General features: G+C 46.8%; 1 long non-coding RNA gene across 1 annotated transcript in view; it reads right to left on the bottom strand.

Annotated features, from left to right (window-relative positions):
• Positions 1-777: 777 nt before the first annotated feature.
• The window catches only part of LOC118555678 (uncharacterized), a 38246-nt gene continuing 17521 nt past the window's right edge, over positions 778-21502 (bottom strand). Inside the window, exons 3-4 of the long non-coding RNA XR_004927110.2 lie at positions 4716-4823; positions 778-929 (exon numbers count right to left, since the gene is read on the bottom strand). This is a non-coding gene — a long non-coding RNA (uncharacterized LOC118555678). The remainder of the gene's footprint in view (positions 930-4715; positions 4824-21502) is intronic.

The raw sequence follows: 21502 nt of genomic DNA, 5'->3' as shown, positions 1-21502 counted from the left end.
GCAGAGTGGCAGAGAGAAGGTACCATTACTGAATGCAGATGTAAATTACGTGCCATTGACATTGTTCATGGCATCACCTTGACATTTCCATACGCATCGTGTTCCCTCCTGAGCAACTCTGAGAGGCAAGTAGAGTCATGCCCTTTTCATAGACGAGGAAATGGAAGCTCAGAGAGGTAGAACAGCTTAGGTACATTTCAACACATAGTGGATGATAGACCTGGAATTTGAACCCAGGGCTGCCTGAGTCCAAAGCCCCAGATCCTAACCCTTCTGCTTCAGGGAGCCTAACCCGTAATGGCCATAGAGCTTTAATCCTATATGGAATGGGGGAGCAAACTGTCTGTGGTTTGTAACCCTAATGGTGTCATCATCTTTTTCCTTATATCTAAGTGAACTCTTTCAAATGGAATGAGTTTAATTCATTATCCTCCCCCAGCATATCCAGCCTCCCAACAAAGATGATTCAAGAGGCCCCCAAAGCAGAGCTAAAGTCAGCCTTTCATCCTGGCCAAACCCACCCCCACCCCCGACTGCCCTAAGAATTGCCAGCACTTAGGAGACCAGTGTTGAGCCTGAGATTTCACTTCTTACACTCCTATCCAGAACCCTCTAAGGGAAACACAGAGGTCCTGGCTGGTAGGGTGGGAGCCCTGGCACTCAGGCAAGGCTGAGGAGGCACAGTATGGAGCGTCACCCTCTATGGGTGTAGCGAGTCTGGTAGTAGATTGCACAATCTCCATTTTGGGGCCTGGATATTGATCAATTGCAATCAAAAGCAGTTGTACTGATTTATATTTTAAATGATCTAACTTCTTCAGGGCATTGAACCTTTGTCTCTGCAGCGATCAAGCCAAACAGCAAATAGAAACCCTCATGTCGTGTCACTAGGACTTCAGCGATTAAAAACAGGATGGCAGGTTGGGGCCCTACAAAGAGAGAAGAGGGAGAAACATTGTAAATACCATGTACTTGTGACCCTTTTGGCTGAACTTGAAAACTGTCTTCATTTGCAGTTAATTAGATTAATTCAGCTGCGATTACAAATGGAATCTCTTGCTCCAGCAACAACCAACGTTTGTTGGACATGTGTTGTAATCTTGACTTTAAATACAACCACATGTATGACATATTTTGTTTTCTCTTGGCCATTGGACTGGAAAACTATTAAGACAACATCTGCTTTGCTTTCTGATTGAATCAGGGGCAAAGAACAGGTCTCTCTAGTGTCCTTCAGATCATGCCTGGGATATCGAGTTACAGCTGCTAACCACTTTCCCACTCCCTGAGAGTCTGATCCTGAACATGAGTTTCCTACTGGAAACTCTGGTCTCACTCACCCAAAGACCAAACTGCCTTCTGATCTTTGCTCCAGGCTGTGAAGTCCACCCTTGCATGCCCCATGCCTCTCCAACTCACTATTGTAACCCCTCATTGGATCTGTCGGGGGTTTTTTAGGTAATACTCAACCCGATTTGAAATTATTTTCTTTTCCTTTTCGTTGTTTGTCTCCTCCAAGGGAATATTCTCTCCGGGAGGGCAGGAACCATATATATATTTCCCTTTCATCCCCATCCAGCTATGCCCAAGAGCACTTAGCAGGCAGCTCAATAGGTATCTGTTATGTAAATCACAGCGTTCCCCAACTGGGTGAAGAATGAAGTAAGTCTGAACCATTCGCTGAGAAAATTACTGGCTCTGCAATCATTTCAGTCCTTCTGATAACATCAAGAGTTGCAGTTTGGTGTGACTGTTATCTCTAACATCTCTTTTAAACATGCTATTCCTCTCCCCACCCTCCCTGCCACCCTTTTAAAAATCTCTCCGTCTATTTAAACGGAAAGAATATCTCTGGGCTCAGAGGTAAGGACAGTGGCCAAGCAAGCTAGAATTTAATAACGTTGTTTTGTTTTCTGAGTGTTTAATTTTTTTTTTTTTTCCAAATAATACTTGTGGCTCTCCATCTATGGTGGCGATAGAATGTTTTAAAAGAAGTTTTGAGTTCAAGTGTATTGTCTTAAAGAAAAATGGTCACAGTTTGGGAGGAACGAAGCAAAAAGCCTTTGAAAGTGGTATCTACCTGTCTGAAGCTTTGGAATGAATGAATGTGTGCATGCTATAGGTATATCCACTTGTAGTTCGGTTTGGCCAGAGCCTTCTGGAAGAGAACTTTATTTTTCTCTCTTCTCCAAATGGTTTAGGTTTGTGCTTTTAAGTCCCACCTCCTAATCTCTTCCTCTTCCTCTTTTCCCCAAGGCTGCCCTTGGCTGGTGGCAGGATGGGGTGGGGTGGGGAGTGGGGGTGAGGTTACTATTTGGAAAGAGACCAAGGAAAAAGAGGGGACCTGGGACATTAGGCCTAATGTGGGTAGCCGCTCAGGACATGGAGAGGAAATATGTAGGACTGAGTCCTGAAATTGCAGTCAAATCATGCATCTTTCTGGAAGGAGGTTTGCCACCATTCATCAGGTGCTTAATGTGCCCTGAGAAGGTTTCAGAACCACTGGCCTGAGGACTCCACCAGGAGGGAATTGTTACCGTGGAGTTCTGACCCTTGGTTTTCTGCCACACACAGCTGGTCAGTTAATAATGCAGCAAGTTAATAATTAAAATGGGGGTTATGTGATCCTTAAAGATGCACAGTGGCTCGCTCCCGTGTTCACTCGAAGACCACTGTTGCCCGCAGAATCCGCGGGATCTCCCAGAGGCCTCTGGGCTTACCCCTGTCGTAAGCACAGGAAACAACCAGGGTCTGTCATTGTATCTGTGTCCACACTACACTTGGGGCTTATGCACACAGAGACCAGGTCTGTCTGGTTTACCTTCTGCCTTCATAACTCTTCATGCTTAAGTGCCTGCCCCTGCTCTCCCTGCTCCCAGCTTCCCCATACTCTCTCTTGCTAGCATCCCAGGATCAGAGTGGGTTTATAAGCCAGGAGGCAGGAAATCAGGGCTGGCTGTGTGACTTCAAGCAAGTTACTTAACTTCTCTGACTCATAGTATTGTTAAATTTAGATCACATACAGGAACAAATGTGGGAGCTCTATAGAAAGTTATCAGAGTCATAAGATGTAAAAGGTCTGTTCAGAGGGCAAGATTCAAGTAACCCTTGTGACCAACAACTCATAGAAGCTGCTGGAACGAGGCTCCTCCCAGCCAGAAACGAGATGTGGAGACTTTGCACCATTTTTAAGCATGATTTTTTTTCTTTAAGGTGGGTCCCATGTAGATTCTTCAAAACATAGTAAATAACACACCCCCCCCCACCATCAGTAACTACCCACCGTGGGTATTTGAAGTTGTTTTAACAACTTTTATATGTGTAAACCACCCTGCCCTATTCCTAGGCCATGTGAATGAAGTGTTTTGATTGGCCCCAGATGTGACCATGTGGTTGAGAACTGACCAATTGGATTATCGCATTCCCCCAGTCATAAGTTACTGGCTCAAGTAAGAGAACATCACTTAGTTTGGGCCAATGAGATGCTAAAAGGCTTTTACAGAAATTTCCTAGATGTAGTTGTGTTCCTTTCAAATAGATCAGAGCCTAGCTTCATGTAGGGCTATAGTTGCTGCCGCCCTCTTGGTAGCGGGAAGAGAGAATTTGTCTGAGGATGCGCAACAAGAAATGTAACACGAGGGGCGCCTGGGTAGCTCAGCCGGTTAAGCGTCTGCCTTCGGCTCAGGTCATGGTCCTGGGGTCCTGGGATCGAGCCCCGCATCAGGCTCCCTGCTCCGTGGGAAGCCTGCTTCTCCCTCTCCCACTCCCCCTGCTTGTGTTTCCTCTCTCACTGTGTCTCTCTCTGTCAAATAAATAAATAAAATCTTGAAAAGAAAAGAAATGTAACGAGAGATGGAGTTTTGATTTTGTTCCTTAAGTCCTTGTATCCAAATGGGCCTGAATCGAGCTTTTTGATATGAGATGTAAGTTGCGTTTGCTTGTTTTTAAGATTTTATTTATTTGTCAGAGAGAGAGAGGCAAGCAGAGGGAGATGCAGGCTCCCCGCTGTGTAAGGGGCCAGGCGTAGGACTGGATCCCAAGACCCGGGGATCATGATTTCTTGATGTTGATTGCTTACAACAATCTTTACAAACAGTTTTCACAGGTGCCGTATCATATAACCGTGTATTACCCCACTTTATAGATGAGTAAACTGAGGATCAGAGATTTGAAGTGACCTTGTGCCCAAGGCCGCACAGGTAACAATTCATGGTCTCTAGCCTAAGGGCTTCTGGTTCTCAGGAGTGTGTTCTTCCATACATACCTGTGGCCGGTGGTTAAAGGGTTTGAGGAGATGCAGGTTAATACCATAACGTCAGGAACAAAATACTCTGTTGGCTGAACCCAACGTTCCCCTTCCTACAGCATCATTAGGGGGGTGTCCCCACGCCCCTAATCTTCTGTGTGGACTAGCAGATGCCCAACACGCTGTTGGTAGGGTCCACAATACCAGAGTAAACCTGGGGCTTCTTTACTCCCAAGCTGAAGCTATGTCCTTCTCAGACTTTGGGAAAATTTGCATCCTGAAGTATTATGCTCCTCTTGCCACATCACACTGTTTTCTGCCCCTGTGCATAAGCGCCGTTCCTACCTTTTCCCTCTAATGACTTAGTCATCCTTCCTGTCTTTGTCAGGCTTCTCGTTGCAAACAACAGAATCAATGTTAGTGATTTTGAAAAGAAAGGGACAGTGTTAGGTGGTATTAGGTAACTCACAGAATCTCCAGCAGGACCAAATAATCGGGCTTGGAGAGCACACAGCCAGGAGCAACACCTATGACTTAGCTGCAAGGGAGTCTAGGAAAGTGAGCTTCTGGCTTCCACCTTGAAGAGAAGAGAATCTTAAGTCGGAAAATTTCCCAAACCTAAGAATTGTACGTAAGAGGTGTCATCGAATGCACAAGAAATTGTATGTTAAACTCCCTAATTCTCCTTGGATGTCACCGCTGCCACTAACTCACCCCTGCCCCCCCAGGACTTGTCCTCCTCGTTCGGGACTACTCCTGTGTTCTTGCAGGACCCTGTGTCCTCAGCTATGATGGCATGTGGTTGTCCTTGACCTACTCCTCCCCCATCCGAGAGCATTCTTTCTCCATTCACAGCGCAGTTCACCCTGCCCGAATTTGCCCTTCACTTCCCAACCAGCACCCTCCACCTGTTCACCTAGTTAATTTGGGTTTATTCTGCATGTCTCACCTCAAAAGCAATATCTTCAGAAAAGCCAGTGCTGATTCCCTTCCCAAGTTATGTACTATCTTGGTCCTTTCAGGCTGCTGGAACAAAAATACCATGGACTGGGTGGCTTTAGTCCATAGCCATTTATTTCTTACGCTTTTGGAGACTGGGGAGTCCAAGATCAAGTTCCTGGCAGATTCCGTGCCTCGGGAGGACCCATGGCCTCCCATGGCAGAAGGGTTGAGGAGCTCTTTGGGGTGTCTTGTATAAGGGCACTAAATCCCATGCATGAGAACGCCACCCTCATGAACTGATCACCTCCCAAAGGCCCCACCTCCTAATTCAGCTTTGGGGGTTACGTTTCAACTTATGAACATTGAGGGGACGCAAACATTCTGTAGGGAGCATTCACTCATGGTCTCCTGTCCTTTTAAATTCCTCTACTTACCGTAGTTTATATATTTTAAAACCTGTCTCTCCTACTGGGGAGAAATGAATCTGAGTGATAATTCAAATGAATCAGAAACGAATCTGAGGGATAAGTCAAACAATGCCAGAAGGAGGGAACATTGTGAGTAGGATGGCGAGGCTGTTTTTCTTGGAGAAGGCAAAGAGGCGGTTACCGTTCTCCATTCCTGGAAGGAAGTAGAAGCTGGGTGGTTGTGTAAGAGGCACAGACTTGCAGATCCTCTGGGGCACACTGACCCCAGGTCCGTGGCATGAGGACGCCTGCTGGCAGGAGCCCTGCTGGAGGGCAGGAAAGCGGTGGGTGGGTAGGAAAGCTCTCCAGCTTTGCTCCTGGGGTGGGGGTTGGGGGGGCAGAGAATAGGAGGGAAGCTACTCCCACTTGGCGAAACCATGTTTTAATTCAGCTCATCCTGCCTCCTTGGGATCCTCACGCTTGGGAGCCAAGGCGTGGCCCTTTTCCAAAGTGTCCTCGCTGTGTGAGAACCATAAATCCCTCATTCTTTCCTTCTCCCTGGCCCCCTTCCCCAGCAGACAAAATGCCCAGATCTCTCTTATCTGTAGAATCTTCCCTTACCCCTGCTTTCTCTCTCTCTTCACTGCCAATATTCTAGAAAGGGCTCGCCCTCCCTGTCTATAGCTTACTATCTCTTTAACCCCTGGCCATCCAGCTTCTGCTGCTTAGTCTACGGGACTGGGTTCTCTGAACCGAAGGTGTACACGGTCCTGAACCAGTCACTCCTCCCTTTCTAGGGTCTCTTTGAGAGCTTTGTGAAAGCTTGGGACTTCCCTTCCAATGAAAACACACTCTTGCCTCCATGTAAAAATTTGTAAGTAGTTTCAGAAATCCACATGACTCCTAAACTCAACCCCCAATCTCCAGGATAATAACCTCATTCCTGAGTGCAAAATCCAGAGCTCTTTCCTTAACCAGTCTTGGGGATGAAGAAGAACTCAGGCTCTGAAGTCAGTCTGTTTGTTGTAAATCCTGGCCCCACCCTTCCTGGGGACCTGGGCATGAGCCTCTCTGAGCTGAGTTTCCACAGTTATAAAACAGGGATAATAATATCTACCTTTACAGGGTTGTGGTGGAAACTTAAATTAGTTCATTCAGGTAAGGCATTTAGAAGAGTACTTGGCGCATAGTAAATACTCGCATGTTCATCATCGTCGCCTTTATTATTATTTTCATTTCAGTGTTTCTTATTCTCACCGACCATATTCATTCTAGATCAAACATGGTTTCACATCTGACTCACAGATATGTCTTGTGGGCTGTACGTTATTCTAAAAAAAGAGAGAGGCGGGCGCCTGGGTGGCTCAGTCAGTTAAGCGTCTGCCTTCGGCTCAGGTCATGATCTCAGGGTCCTGGGATCGAGCCCCGCATCGGGCTCCCTGCTCCGCGGGAGGCCTGCTTCTCCCTCTCCCACTCCCCCTGCTTGTGTTCCAGCTCTCGCTATCGCTCTCTCTGTCAAATAAATACATAAAGTCTTTTAAAAAAAGAGAGAGAGAGAGAATTCATTGACAACATTTAGAAATTAAGAGTTCACACGATAATCTGTCTTTTTTGGCTTCTCTTGGAAAATCAGATCTGACGATCCTGGGTCATTTCCACCTGGTGTCATGGGCTGGAACGGGGTAGTGTGAGCAATTCAGCAATTTGCCTCAGTTCCCACCCGTCCCGGCACTGAAACCAAGAACCCACAGCCCGGGATCATTGCATATACATAGCCCTGTTCCCTGACAGTCAAGAAATCGCTCTTGTACCAAGAGAAATGAAAGCCAGGCCAAGGAAGCGTCTGTGTTTTAGAAGAAAGCATAAATGGGTCTGCATAAGTAAAGATGATGCTTGTGAGTTTTATTGTGTAAACACCCTCAGCCACTTGCTGATTGCCCAACCCCTGCAGGCATCTGAGCTTCTCTCTCTGGCTCTAGTCTTGGGCACTGCTGGCCTCCTTCTCACATCCTTTCCTCTACCAGCTTCCTGTCACTGCCCCAAAGTACTTCTTTTTCTCTTTTCCTTTTTTTTTTTTTTTTAAGATTTTATTTACTTATCTGAGAGAGAGAGAGCACAGAGAGAGAGGGAGAAGCAGACTCACCACTGAACAGGGAGCCCGATGCGGGACTCGATCCCAGGACCCCAAGATCATGACCTGAGCCAAAGGCAGCCGCTTAACGGACTGAGCCACCCAGGCGCCCCAAAGTACTTCTTTTTCATCTCACTCATCTTGTGGTGGAAATGACATAGGTGTCAGAGCTGAACAGATAATACATGCAATCCGACCTCTTCTGAGCTTCAGCTTTGTGTTTATGGAGAAGACACACACGCTTACCTGGTAGGGCTGTTTGAGTTGAAACAAGGGAATAAACATCCAGCCCTTAGCACGGTGCCTGGCCAATCCCAGTTAGTTAATAATGCCGGTGCCTTTCCTCTGCCTAAATGAGAACCCTCAAGATTCTTTCCTCCTGTCCCTTCCCTCGCCGCCTGGTCCTCTGGTTTGGGTGGGCTTTCCCTTTCCTATAATTTCAACTGTTGCTTCTTTACAATTAGTGTCCACAGCGACTGAGGCCGGGGTGCCTCTCCTCTTCTTCCTCTGCCTCTACGTCTGACAACAACTTTAAAATGCCACTTTCTAGAGAGAATGGAATGATCATTCTATCTCTCCTACAGCGTGTCGGTTGATGGAATTGGTTTTTCTATTCCTAGGTTATAGACTTTCCTTTCAGCTTTACAACTCTTTATTGGTAATAGATACAATTTTAGAAATACTGTTAAATTTGGAAAATTGCCATCAGGTTGCTTTCATGCACATGCCGAAAGGTTTGGAGCAATTTTGCACAGACCAGCTTCTGGCTCTGTGCATTTCAGACCTTCTTTCTGCCCCACCACCCACGTACTCGGGGAGAGATTCCTATCACGACGTATCTTTACATCATCATTCCAGGTTACTCAGCCCAGTGGGTAGCGAGAGTATTCCGGGAACCTATTCCTGCATGAAGATAGCTAGCAATTACTGAGCTGTAGAGGAAGTGAAGTGACTGTGAGCTGCATAAATACATCCCACTCAGCATAGAGAACAGCAGGTGCAAAGGCACGCCACTCACCTGTGGTGGGGGGACACCAACACCGGGTGTGTTAGTTTTCCCTTGTTACTGTGACAAACAGCCACAGGTTTGGTGGCTTGAAGGGGATATATTTATGCAGTTGCATGATGGATCTCCAACTCACCTTCCTTAAGCTAGACCCAAAAAGCATCCACAGAAATTCCAGGGCCACCCAATGCAAGAGGAAGTAAGATGGGTGAGATAGAAGGGAAGCCAGCCGGAAGGAGGGTTGGCCTTAACTGGTTGTGAGTAAACGATCCTATTCTTGCAAATTTGATGGAAACGCATGACCATGTGAGCACCTTGCTAGGGTGTTGGAAGTGTCCATGCAAGTGATAAACCCTTAAGCTTCAGTTTAGCAGGTTTCACAGCATACTCCCCTCTGTCTACACTCTCTTCATTCTGGCAAACTGGATTGACACCAGTTGCCCGAGTGCCCCCCATATTACCCCCTTGCCTTGCCTTTGCTTGGGTTAGGCCACCCTCCTTCAGACCAGGTCCTATCTAGGTCAAACACCTGCCTCCCATGAAAACATCCCGGACCAGACCTCTTCAGTCAATTCTCTCCCATCAGCCTCTCCACCCTTAGAGAATCTCATCCTTTATGCTTTTTGTTGTATTTGGCAGACATTACCTTGTATTTCGGTCTTCCATTCACTCAGTAAGCATTTGCTGAATCCCCCATCATGTCTCGGCCATTGTTTGGGCACTGGGAATACCATAAAAGAGGCCAAGTCTCATCATTCTTGGACCTTACAGCCTAGTCAGGGTGGGAATTATAAGCACCTTAAAATGCAGAGAAGATCATAGCAGAGGGTCATAGGGCTGTGGAGAAGACCAGAGTGATTAGGGGAGAGGGATGCTATCTTAGCGGATGGTCATGGAAGACCTTTCATGAGTTGACGCTGGAGCCAGTCCCAAGAAGAGCTGCAAGAAGGGCGTTCTCAGCATTGGCAACAGCAGGTTGCCAGCTTACAAAAGCTGTAAGTCAGGATACTACAAGGTCGTGGTGGCTCCAGATAAAATTATGTTGGGGGCCTCTCTTCTTCCTATCTTCCTATCTCTAACGAGCCACTTCTGTCTCCTACCTAGATCTTCCCTTTCAGAGAAGGATCCTTTTCTGCTTGAAACTTCTAGTCCCTGCATCAAAACCTGCCAGTTCTATGTTCTGGGGCGGGAAATGCTCTGGTTGTGTGTTAATTAGTGAGAGGCTGCTAATGCATGACTTCAGCTCACATAGTGTCTGTGTTTACCAACAAGACTTTCGAAGGGAAAAACAATGCCTTAATTTCAAGATGGGCCTCTGACAGCAGGACTGTGTCAGTCAATGTGGCAGGTCACTAGGAGAGGTATTTTTCGATGGAGTGAGCATGCAGGTCCTGCAAATGGCCTGTGGTGTATTAGCTTTCTATTGCTATTGTAACACATAACCACAAGTTTGATGGTTTTAAAACAACATCTATGGACTCTTCCACCGTTCTGTAGGTCAGAAGTCCAAGTACAGCGTGACCCGGTGAGTCCTTTGCTTAGAGTTTCACAAGTCTGAGACCAAAGTGTCAGGGGGACCACGTTCCTTTCTGGAGGCTCTGGGTTGAATCTGGTTCCAAGCTCATTTCAGTAGTTTGCTGAATTCAAGTTCCCTGTGGTTGTGGGACTGGGGGGTCTTTGGAACTGGGGGCTGCCCACATTCCTTCTCATGGTTTCCATGTTTCCCCCCTCCAGCAGCAGTGGGACAACTCCCTCCCATGTTTCAAATCTTTCTGAATTCCGCGACTCTCTGCCTGCAGCCAGAGAAAGTTCTCTGCTTCTAAGGACTTTTTTTTTTTTAAGATTGTTTATTTATTTTTCCTTGAGAGAGAGGAAGGAAGAGAGCACAAGCAGAGGGAGAGGGAGAAGCAAGCTCCCTACTGAGCAAGGAGCCTGATGCAGGACTCGATCCCGGGACCCTGGGGTCATGACCTGAGCCAAAGGCAGATGCTTAACCAACTGAGCCACCCAGATGCCACTCCAATTTTTTTTCCATAAGGACACCAGTCTTACTGGATTTGGGCCCACTCTCATCAAGTATGACTGCATACTAACTTGATCATTTACAAAGGCCCTCTTTCCAAATAAGTCACATTCACAGGTACTGGGATCCTCAACATAGGTGTGGGGGACACAGCTCAACCCATAACAGGTCTGTATCAGTGAATGGGAATGAGGGCCTTATGGCCCAGGCTGGCCACCCGTGGTCCCATATCCCCACCACCTCTCGCTTTTACACACCCGCTTACCTCTCCGGCCCTTACTTGACACTTTCTACCCAGAAAACAAATAAAAATACTTCCTTTACATTCAACTGGAATAATATTCATTTAAGTATGGATCTGATATGCTAGTTAGTTTTCTAGTACATGTTAGAACGTATACATTAAAATGATACATTTATCTCTTATCAAAGTTTGGGAAACATTGACCTCATTTAATCCTAGGCTGTTTTCCTTTTATTTTTTTCCCTAGATGACTGAAGAGAGGCCCAGGGCTCCCTGAGCTTGCCCAGTCTGGCAGGTGCCCTGGATGCCCCTCCCCAAGTGTCTCTTCCCATCAGAGGCTCACCCTCGGGTCAGTCCTCATAAGACCATCCCCCGTTCTCTGGATGTTTCTTAATGTACAGGTTTCTTAGCCGGCTACTGACATTAGGCGCAGGACAATTCCTTGTGTGAGTCTGTCCTGTGCATTTCCCATCCGGTCCCCTCCCATTGCATCCCAGCCCCAGCCCTCTGCCATGGTGACACACCTAGGCACCCACTCCTCTTTTCAAAGCCCTCCAGTTGAGAACCACTCCTGGGGAGTCTCCTCATCAAAACAATCCAGTTCCTGGTGCCACCCCCACAATGCCCATGCTCTCTAACCATTTTCCTGGTAAGCCAAGTTGCAGACCATGACATGACCTCAGATAATCAGCTTTAATCCCCAGTGGTGCAATCACAGGGTCTCCTGCCTACACTAGGGTCAAAGCATAGACCCGGGATCCAGACTGCCTGCTTTGACTGGCCCTGCCACCACCCCGGGCGAGTGACCCAATGAATCAGTGCCTGGGAAATGAGTTAATGCATGCAGAGCATCAAAACGGTGTTGGGCACACAAGTGACAGCAAATCAGTAGCAGACCCGGGGGCTGAACCCGATTACATCTCACTCCATAGCAGTGCAGCGAGCACTAGCTGAGAGCCAGGAGACCAGGTTCCAGGAGCTGTTTGGTTCCTGCCTCCGCAGGGAGGTCGCCAACAGTCGGTGGACCTGCTTCCTCACCAGAAAACAAGGGCTTCGGACTGAACGCTTTTCTGAGCCTCCTGCTGACTCCTGAGACCTGTCTCTTCTGTGACACCCCCGTAGCTGGGCCAGAGGGGAAGTCAGCAGCGGGGCCGCGAAGTCAGCAGGAGCCCGAGCTCCCCCGCTCTCTGTGCCTCCGAAGGCCGCCGGCTGGCGGATCGCACACGGGCTCTCACCCCTTGCCCTCCCCTCTCCATGCCCAGGCTCCTACCTGATGAAACTCAGGGCATCTGAGGACACGGAGGATGTTATCTGGCCCAGAACGCTGGGGCCCAGTTTCCAGGGAATGAGTCAGGTGAGGCTGCAGGTAACCCAGATCGCCACTCCCTGCGTGGTCCCCAGAGGAGGCTGCCCAGGAGAGGCAGTGCGCCCAGGGGACAGCACGAGTGCGGGGGGGGGGGGGGGGGGGAAGCTTCCTCGGCTTGGCTTTGATGGCAGGACATTGATTCCTAACGACAACCCCAAGGGTGGAGGAGGAGGAAGTTCAAGCAGCTCCTAATAGCTGCCGATTCCACAATGCCATTCCCCACATGCGCATGCGCACAGTAACCCTGAAGCCAACTGGTGACGATCACTACCGTCGCCCTGCCATTTACTGCACACCCGCCAGGTGTGGGGCATGGTGCCAATAGCTTTCCGCGCAATATTTTTTCCTTTTAAAATATTTAATACTCACACAGCCCTCTGAGTCAGGAGTCTTGGTCCCCAAAACGGGAAAACTGAGATTCTAAGACCTTAAATATGGTGGTGCCCAAGGACCGAAAAGAGCAGAGCTGGGACTCGAACCCCGGCAGCCCGACTCACCACCAGGACACAGCATCTTGCCGCCCTTGTCAAAGGTCTTACCCCTGCCTCCCTGGCTGCCCTTTAGAGGCTTCCATGTCCCCTTGAGAATGCCCTGGATGCTTGTTTTAACTTCCTTCCAACTGGATACAAAGGAGACTTCAGGGGAGGGCATCAGTGGGGAGAACAAACCCACCCAGAATGCTGGGCCCAACCTTTTCTACTGGTGCCCAATGCCGTCACAAAAAGGAAGGTGAAAGGCATCCTGTTCCCTATGACAAATAACATGCCCAGCCCTAAGCCCTTGATCTGAATAATCTCAATATCCGTATACAAGAGTCTAGCAAGCAAGAGATATCATTCCTATTTTACAGTCGGAAACACTGAGGTGTCTTGTCTCAAGATCATACAACTTAGGGAGCCGCAGTGGGGATTGAAACCCAGGCCTAGAAGCACCAAGAAGGGCAGGAAAATTCAAAGAGCTGTAGGCAGGCAGTTCAAAGCAGCTCAAAGCCTGAGTTTGTGCCAGGACAAGGGGCTCCTCCTCTCCAGGGCTAGCCGCCCAACCAAATGGCCAGAAGGGAGCCCTGAGCAGATTGTGTCCCCTGCCAGGCCTGGGCCAGCACTGCTGCCCTCTGCCTATTGCGCTTCCAGGAATCCACAGATCTGTCACTCAGCGTCACAGATATCCATCTCCCGGCTCCAGGAAACCCGAGCCTCCCCACGCCTGCCCAGCCAGGATCCTAGGACACAGGCCTGGGGGAGGGGAAGCAAGGAGCAGGAAGACCTGGGTCTGGGCTCCTTTTTCCTACCCGCGGAGTCAGACCAGGACAGACATTACGCTAAGTGTGTTCACTTATTCCTTAGTCACTTGTTAAGTTCTTGCTATTTGCTGTGCACAGTTGTAAGCCCAGGGGGGAAATCATAGTAAATAAGACAGGACTGCTCTAGAAAGATATTTCATCTCTTTTATGGCTGTATACTGCTTTGTTACTGTCCCCAAACCTTTACGAGTAAGCCCCTTTAAAGTTTTTTTTTTTGAACCTATTTATTTTGAAATAATTTTAGACTGGCAAGAAGTTGCAAAATTAGTACAGAGTTCTCATGTACCTTCCTCAGACCTTCCCCAGTGATAACATCTTGCAGAACCACCATACATTTTCAAGACCTGGAAACTGACATTGATACAATAGTATTCCTTAAACTATAGACCTTCTTCAGAGTTCAGCAGAGTTCAGTTTGACACATGTATGGATCTGTATCCACCATCACAATTGGGATACAGAATTGTTCTATCACTACAAGGAAATTTCCTCATGCTACCCCTTTATAATTACACCCTCCCCTACGCAAACCCCTGGCAACCCCTGATCTGTTCTCTATCTCTATAATGCTGTCATTTCAAGATACTTATACACGGAAGCATATAGCATGTAACCTTTTGAGATCAGGGTGCTGTTGTTTTCACTCAGCATAACACCCAGGTTGTTGGATCTATCAATCCTTCATTCCTTTTTTGTGGCTGAGAAGTAGATGGTTTATCCATTTGCCTGTCAAAAGACAGTGGGCTGGTTCCAGTTTGGGGCTATTGCCAATAAAGCTGCTATGAATGGTCGCGTACAGGTTTTTGTGTGGATATAGGTTTTTAAATTTGCAGGTGCACCATTGCTGGGTCATATGGTGACTGCATGTTTAACTACAAGAAACTGACAAAGTCTTTTCCTGAGTCACTGTACCATGTCACTTTCCCACCGGCAATAGGAGAGGTTGGGTGCTCTACATCCCCACCCACACTTGGTATGTCAATATTTTTTCATGAGAGCTTTTCTAACAGGTGTACAGTTATATTTCTTTGTAGCTCTGTTTTGCATTTCCATAATGGCCAAATCTATGCATGTGCATATTTGCCATCTGTCTTCCCTCTTTGGTGAAATGTCCATTGTCTGTTCACATCTACTTTTGCCCATTTCCTAATTGGATTTTTTCTTCTCTTTTTTGCTGGAGGTTTTAAAGTCCTTTATATATCTTTTTTTTTTTTTTTTTTAGAGAGAGAGAAAGAGTGGGGGGGGGGGAAGAAGGAGAGGGAGAGAGATAATCTTAAGCAGACTCCATGCCCAGCATGGAGCCCGGGACAGAGGGCTCCATCTCACGATCCTGAGACCATGACCTGGGATGAAATCAAGAGTCAGACTGACTGAGCCACCCAGGCACCCCCTTTTATATAGTCTTGATCCACGCCCTTTTTATATTTCTGATCCAGAATTTTGCAAATATTTTCTCATAGTTGGTGCCTGTCTTTTCATTTTCTTAGCTGGTTCTTTCACAAAACTACAGTTTCCCATTGTGATCCAGCCCAAATTAATATTTTCTTTAATGGATTTTGCCTTTGGTGCCATGTTTAGAACTCTTCACCTAACTCTAGGTCACAAAGATCTCCTTTTTCTTTTTTTGCAAGTTTTGTAGTTTTATGCTTTATGTTTAGAGCTATGATCCATTTTGAGTTAACTTTTGTACAAGGTATGAGACTAGTTCGGGGATCATGTCTTTGTCTATGGATGGCCAGTTGTTTCTGCACCTTTATAAAAAATCAGTTGGGCACACTTGTGTGTCTACTTTTCAGTTCTCTATCCTGTTCCATTGATCCGTGTGTCTATCCCTCTGCCAATACCACACAGTTTCAATTACTTTAACTCTATAATAAGCCTTAACATCAGAGTAAACCTATAATCTCTCACTTTCTCCCTTTTCAATATTGTTTAGTTATTCTAGTTCCTTAGGCTTTTCATGTAAATTTTAGAATCATATTGTCTATATCTACAAAAAACACTGCTGGGATTCTGTTAGGCAATGTGTTAAACCTACAAATCAATTTGGGGAGAACTGGCATCTACACTAGGTTGGATCTTCCGACTCATGAACAGAGTATATCTCTCTATTTCTTAGGTCTTTTAAAACATTTTTTTCTTCAATATTATTAAACTTTAAGCATATAGTTTCTGTCAATGATTTGTTGGATTTATGCAGAAGTATTCTATTTTGAGGGGAGCAATTATAAATCGTATTGCGTTTTATTTTTTATTTTATTTTATTTTTTGGTATTGCGTTTTAAATTTTGGATCCAGGGGCACCTGGGTGGCTCAGTCACTTAAACATCCAACTTTTTTTTTTGTTTAAGATTTTATTTATTTATTTGACAGAGAGAGATAGCAAAAGCAGGAACACAAGCAGGGGGAGTGGGAGAGGGAGAAGTAGGCTTCCTGCCCAGCAGGGAGGCCAGTGTGGGGCTTGATCCCAGGACCCTGGGGCCGTGACCTGAGCCGAAGGCAGACGCTTAACGACTGAGCCACCCAGGCGCCCCAAACATCCAACTCTTGATTTAGGCTCAGGTCATGATCTCAGGGTCCTTGGATTGAGCCCTGCCTCCCCCCTCCCCGCCCCCACTCAGCGGGGAGTCTGCTTTTTCCTCTCCCTCTGCCCCTCCCCCTGCTCATGCTCTCTCTCTCTCTCTCTCTCTCTCAAATAAAATCTTTAAAAAAAATTTTTTTTTGGATCCAATGGTTCATCACTAGTATATAGAAAAGGTAAATCCATTTTTTTGGTGTTGACCTTGTATCCTGCAACCTTGCTATCCTCAGTAGTTCTAGGAGTTGTTTCTGGTTTTGGTTTTGGTTTTTTTTAGATTCCTATTGCTCTTCCAGGAATCTCCAACTCTGTCACTTAGCCTCAAAGACCTTCATCTCTATGCTCCAGGAAACCTGAGCCTCCCTGCACCTGCCCAGCCAGGATCCTAGGGACACAGGGCCTTGGGGGAGGGGCAGCCAGGAGCTTGAAGACCTAAGTCCCCGCTCCTTTTTCCTGCCCTCAGTCAGGCTCGGGCAGGCCTTGCAGGAAGGTTATTTATTCATTCCCCAGTACTTGACAAGTTCTTACTACGTGCAAGATACCTTGATAAGCACTGGAAAAACATAAGTAAACAGGACAAAACTGGCCATAAAGACCCACTCCGTTCTTTCTGTGGCTGTCCACTGTTCTATAGCTATCTCGAAACTTTTGTGATCAGGCACCCTTAATATTTTGAACTTTCAATGACTCTCACTTGTGGCTTATTGCTTTCATACACATTAAGACTTGAACTTGAACTCTTATATTAATTATATTATGTGCATTACAAACAAGAAAAAGCTGTTTAGCATCATGATTAACCACACTTTCTTGGGAGTCAGACTGCATGGGTTAATTCCAGGTCTGTGCGATAATCTTGGGGACGTTACTTAACTTCAGCGGCTCACCTTTCCCTTCTCTAAATTAGGGATAATTACACCTCATACAGTTGCTGGGAAATTTAAATGAGTAAACAGTGTCTGGTTCACAGTGACTTTACTGTTCTTATTCAAACATGTAAAGTACAAGTAAAAATATGAGATGTTAACACAGATAGAGGATCTACATTTACTTCTTGCACCACCTCTCGGGAGAAGCCGTGTTGTATTGAACCATTCCTTTCTGGATGAAGGTTTACGTTGTCCCATTTTTGCTGTTATGAAGACCGCAGCAATGGGCATCCCTCTCTATGGCTTCTTTGGCATATGTACCAAAGTGGCTGTAAGGTATCTTCTGAGAAGTGAAACTGCTGAGTCATGAAAAATGACAATTTTTTTTTTTTTTTTTTTTTTTTTTTTTAATAGCTCCTGCCAGGCTGCCCTCCGCAGAGACCATATCAATTTACATCGCCTGGGCATTTCCATTTCTCCACACCCATAGCAACACTTGATATTGTCAGACTTCAGGCTACCTCCTTCTGGGGAGAGAAGGGACCAGGAGGAAACATGGTGTCCAAAGGAGACATTAGCTTTGTTCTGGGCGTTTCAATCTGTTTACAAAAATGTATTCTTTTTTTCTTTTTTTAAAGATTTATTTTAGAGAGAGAGACAGAGATCAGGGAGGAGGGAGAGAGAGGATCTCAAGCAGGCTTCCTGCCCAGCATGGAGCATGATGTGGGGCTCGATCACAACCTGAGCCGAAACCAAGACTCAGTCACTTAACCAACTGCACCATGCAGTCGCCCCTACAAAATGTATTCTTGATGACTTACGTAATTAAACGTGAATCCTCAGCAACTCCCCTCCACATAATACTCCTTACAGAACTTAAATCTAGTGGGAGTAATATAGACTGAGCAATCACACAGACAAAAATTGCGCTTGTGGATGGGGAAAAGGGCTGCGAAGGACACTGACAGGACGTGGCGGTGTGGTTGCTGATGATAAGGTGGATGACGGTGGTGACAGCTGTTGCCGGCAGGTGCCAGGCACAGTTCTAAGCCCCTTGTGTACGTCAGCTCATTTATTCCTCGTAACTACCCTCTGGGGCAGATGTCACTGTCTCCGTTTCCCAGATGATGAAATAAGCCCAGAACTTAAAAACTTGTCCAGGGTCACACAGGAAGCAGAGGGACCAGGATTTAAGCACAAGCGATCTGTCTCCAGAGCCCGGGTTCTTAACCACCTCTGCTACAGGTACTCCTTCCTGCTGGAGAATTCCCATGGGCAGCACAAGGGGCACCGTATACCATAACAGCAAGCATAGTACCGTGTGATACAAGAACAATAATAACAGTGACTTATATGTTCATGGGGAATTCACCAAGTACCTTTGTGCATGTAATTTTATTGAAGCTGAAATTGTACAACGAGACAATGATAGGGCTGTGAAGCTCTGGCTCCCATCCCTGCCCAATAGAAGTAGAAATTAGAACTCAGGGTGCCTGGCGGGGGCAGTCTGTTAAGTGTCCACTCTTGGTTTCGGCTCAGGTCATGATCTCAGGGTCATGAGATCGAGCCCGGCATAGGGCTCCGTGCTGAGTGCGGAGTCTGGTTTCTCTGCCCCTCCCCCCTCCTAAAATAAATAACTAATTCTTAAAAAAAAAAAAAAAATGGAACTCAGGCATTACCAGGTTTGCCCAGAGTTACAGTAAGTGTGAGAGTGAGGATGTAAATCCCGTTACTCCACCTCCTCACTCAGTGTGGTGGGCAGAACAGCCCTCCCACACCAAAGATGCCTACACCACAATCCCCAGAACCTGTTAAGATGTTATGTTACAGGACAAAGGGGGCTTTGCAGATGTGATTAAGGTTAGAGACCTTAAATTAGGGAGATTGCCTTGGAATTTCCTGGTGGGCCCACTAAAGTCACATGATTTTAAAACGTCCTTAGAAGCAGGGGTGCCTGGGTGGCTCAGTGGGTTAAGTGCCTTCAGCTCAGGTCATGATCCTCAGGTCCTGGGTCCAGAGACAGACACATGTACAGAGGGAAGACAGTGTGAAGACACAAGGAGAATACCATCTACAAGCCAAGGGATGCCTGAGGCTACCAGAAGCTAGGAGAGGGGCATGGAATAGATTCTTGCTCCCAGCCTCACAAGGAACAGACTGACACCTTGATCTTGGACTTGAAGCCTCGAGAATGAAGAGAGAATAAATTTCTGTTGTTTAAGTCACCCCAGCTGGGGGTACTTTGTCACAACAGGAAATACAAGGCCTGAATGTCAAAACACAAGAGTTTCTCTGCTGTTGGGGTCCTTGGGGTCCAAGAAGGGTCTGTTTTTCTCCACCGTGTAGAGACAGAAATGCAGTCAGCTTTCCCTCTTGCCTTGGCTCTTTGGAGATTTCACTTCTGGGGTGGCTGGACTCCAGATGTGTTCCCCCAAGCCCAAGAGTAGTCAAAACCACCAAGCGATGCTCAGTTATACCCTAAACTACTGTACCCTGCACTGAACTTGACCTTGGGGAGAGTGCAATTAGAATGTGCTCCTCCCTGAGCCTGTGTGATAATCCTCTTCCCATAAACCAGGAGACTGGGGGTCAGAAGAGTTGTGTGACTGCAGGGGGACACAGCCCACAGGTGGCAGATCCCCAAGCATGAATCTTCTGACCGCAGATCTGCTTTTATGCCAACTGATTTGCTCCTCAGCTGCCTTCCTCCCTTTCTCTTTTGAAAAGTTCATGCAATTCTGCCGTTATTATTGCTACTACTATTACTAACACACTTCGATTGTGCTTCCAAAAATGGGTGCTGGACACTTTGCAAAATGTTTATCATGTAGTAATGCTCAAGCACTCAATGGTGTGGGTACTACCCTTCCACACTGGGACACAGTCTCCCACATACGTTGTCTGTTTGACTCACCGACCTCACTGTATTTAATCAGTATCCAATTTTAGGCAATTATTACACTGCTATGAATTTCCTCGTACATGTGTGATTCCTGCCTGCATGTGAATATACCTTTTGGATAAATGCCTCTGATTGGAATTGCAGGCTCAAAGGGTGTGTGTGTGTATGTGTCAGGTTATTTTTGCCTTGATTCTTTGCTTCTCCTATCAGGGAGAGGAGAAGCAACCAGGCTCGAACCTTGCCTTGATCACCAATTTTTATACAGTGTCATCTAGCAAACGTGTATTGGACAGCTTCTGGGGAAACTGAGAAAGGAGTGAGTCTTGGAGGCTATCCTCACAATCTTGCAGGGGACACAGACGGATCCCTGGGTAGCCAGGACCTGGACTCCCTGAATCTGTCATCATCCAGGTTTCATCATCCCGGTTTTCACAGGCCTCGTGTTTTGGAGTCTGGCCTTAGAAAACTCGCCTGGCCCATGATAAGTGTGCAGTAAACCTTAGCCATTGCCACCATCACGACCCTTTGGGCCAGCCCCCTCTCTCCAAACACTCTCTAGAACTGAGCACCTGCACCCTTTTTATGATCCTCCTGAGTCCAGAGAAGTTAACGGTCCTATCAAGGTTATGCCAGATTATCTCTCTCTTTCTCTCCTTTTTTCCCCCTCCGGAGACTCCAGAAATCTGGCTTTTTATGTGAAACGTCCTTTTTAATGTTAGCAACTAATTAGGATTAAAAACAAAAAGCAACAAAAACCCACTCTTGCCGTCAAACAAACCCCATCTGCAGACCAGATGTGGGCCGCCAGTCCTCCTGGAAGTCAGGCAGACAGGGGTTTGTGTCCCAGCTCTGCCACTTACAAGACATGGGACCACGTCATCAGCTTTGAAAGCCTAGGCATCCTCATCTGGAGAAGGACAATGATAATCCCCACTTTGCGTGATTGAGTTTGAGTGATTGACAATTTGTCTAAATTACCTGGCATCTTGCTGGCGCACAGTAGGTGGTAGATCACTGTTACTGCTATGGCAGTGGTATTAAATGAAGTCAAGACGATGGTAGGCAGAGTTGTTTGAGGGAAGCTGATTCCATGTGGGGCTTGTCAAGATTTGGTTAAGGAGATACCCAGATGGAGTTGTCCAGAGGCAGTTGGAAATGTGTGTGGAGGCAGGAGATTTTCTTCTGAAGGAGGGGTTGTCTTCCACCAAGAGTTTCTCTTTACATAGAGGTAAGACTTTTGTTTGTTTGTTTGTTTACTCTTTATGTGATTTTGGGAAGTTCACGGGCTTCTGGCCGCCACCACTGTGTTGGATGCTCTGAAGTCTTGCTTTCACTGGTTCCTGGAAAGTAGCATAATCCCCTGAATGGCTGCTCTTCTAATGGGAGGTGAACCTAGAAAGAGGAAATCAAACTGGGTCTGGTTCTTAAAAATGGCAGCATGTGAGGCCGAGAAGGTGATGGAGGCTGAGGGCAGAGGCCACTCACTCG

The sequence above is a fragment of the Halichoerus grypus genome, chromosome 6 (assembly GCF_964656455.1).
Source record: "Halichoerus grypus chromosome 6, mHalGry1.hap1.1, whole genome shotgun sequence".
Classification (NCBI taxonomy): Eukaryota; Metazoa; Chordata; class Mammalia; order Carnivora; family Phocidae; genus Halichoerus; species Halichoerus grypus.
This window is presented reverse-complemented; position numbering and strand designations above follow the sequence as displayed.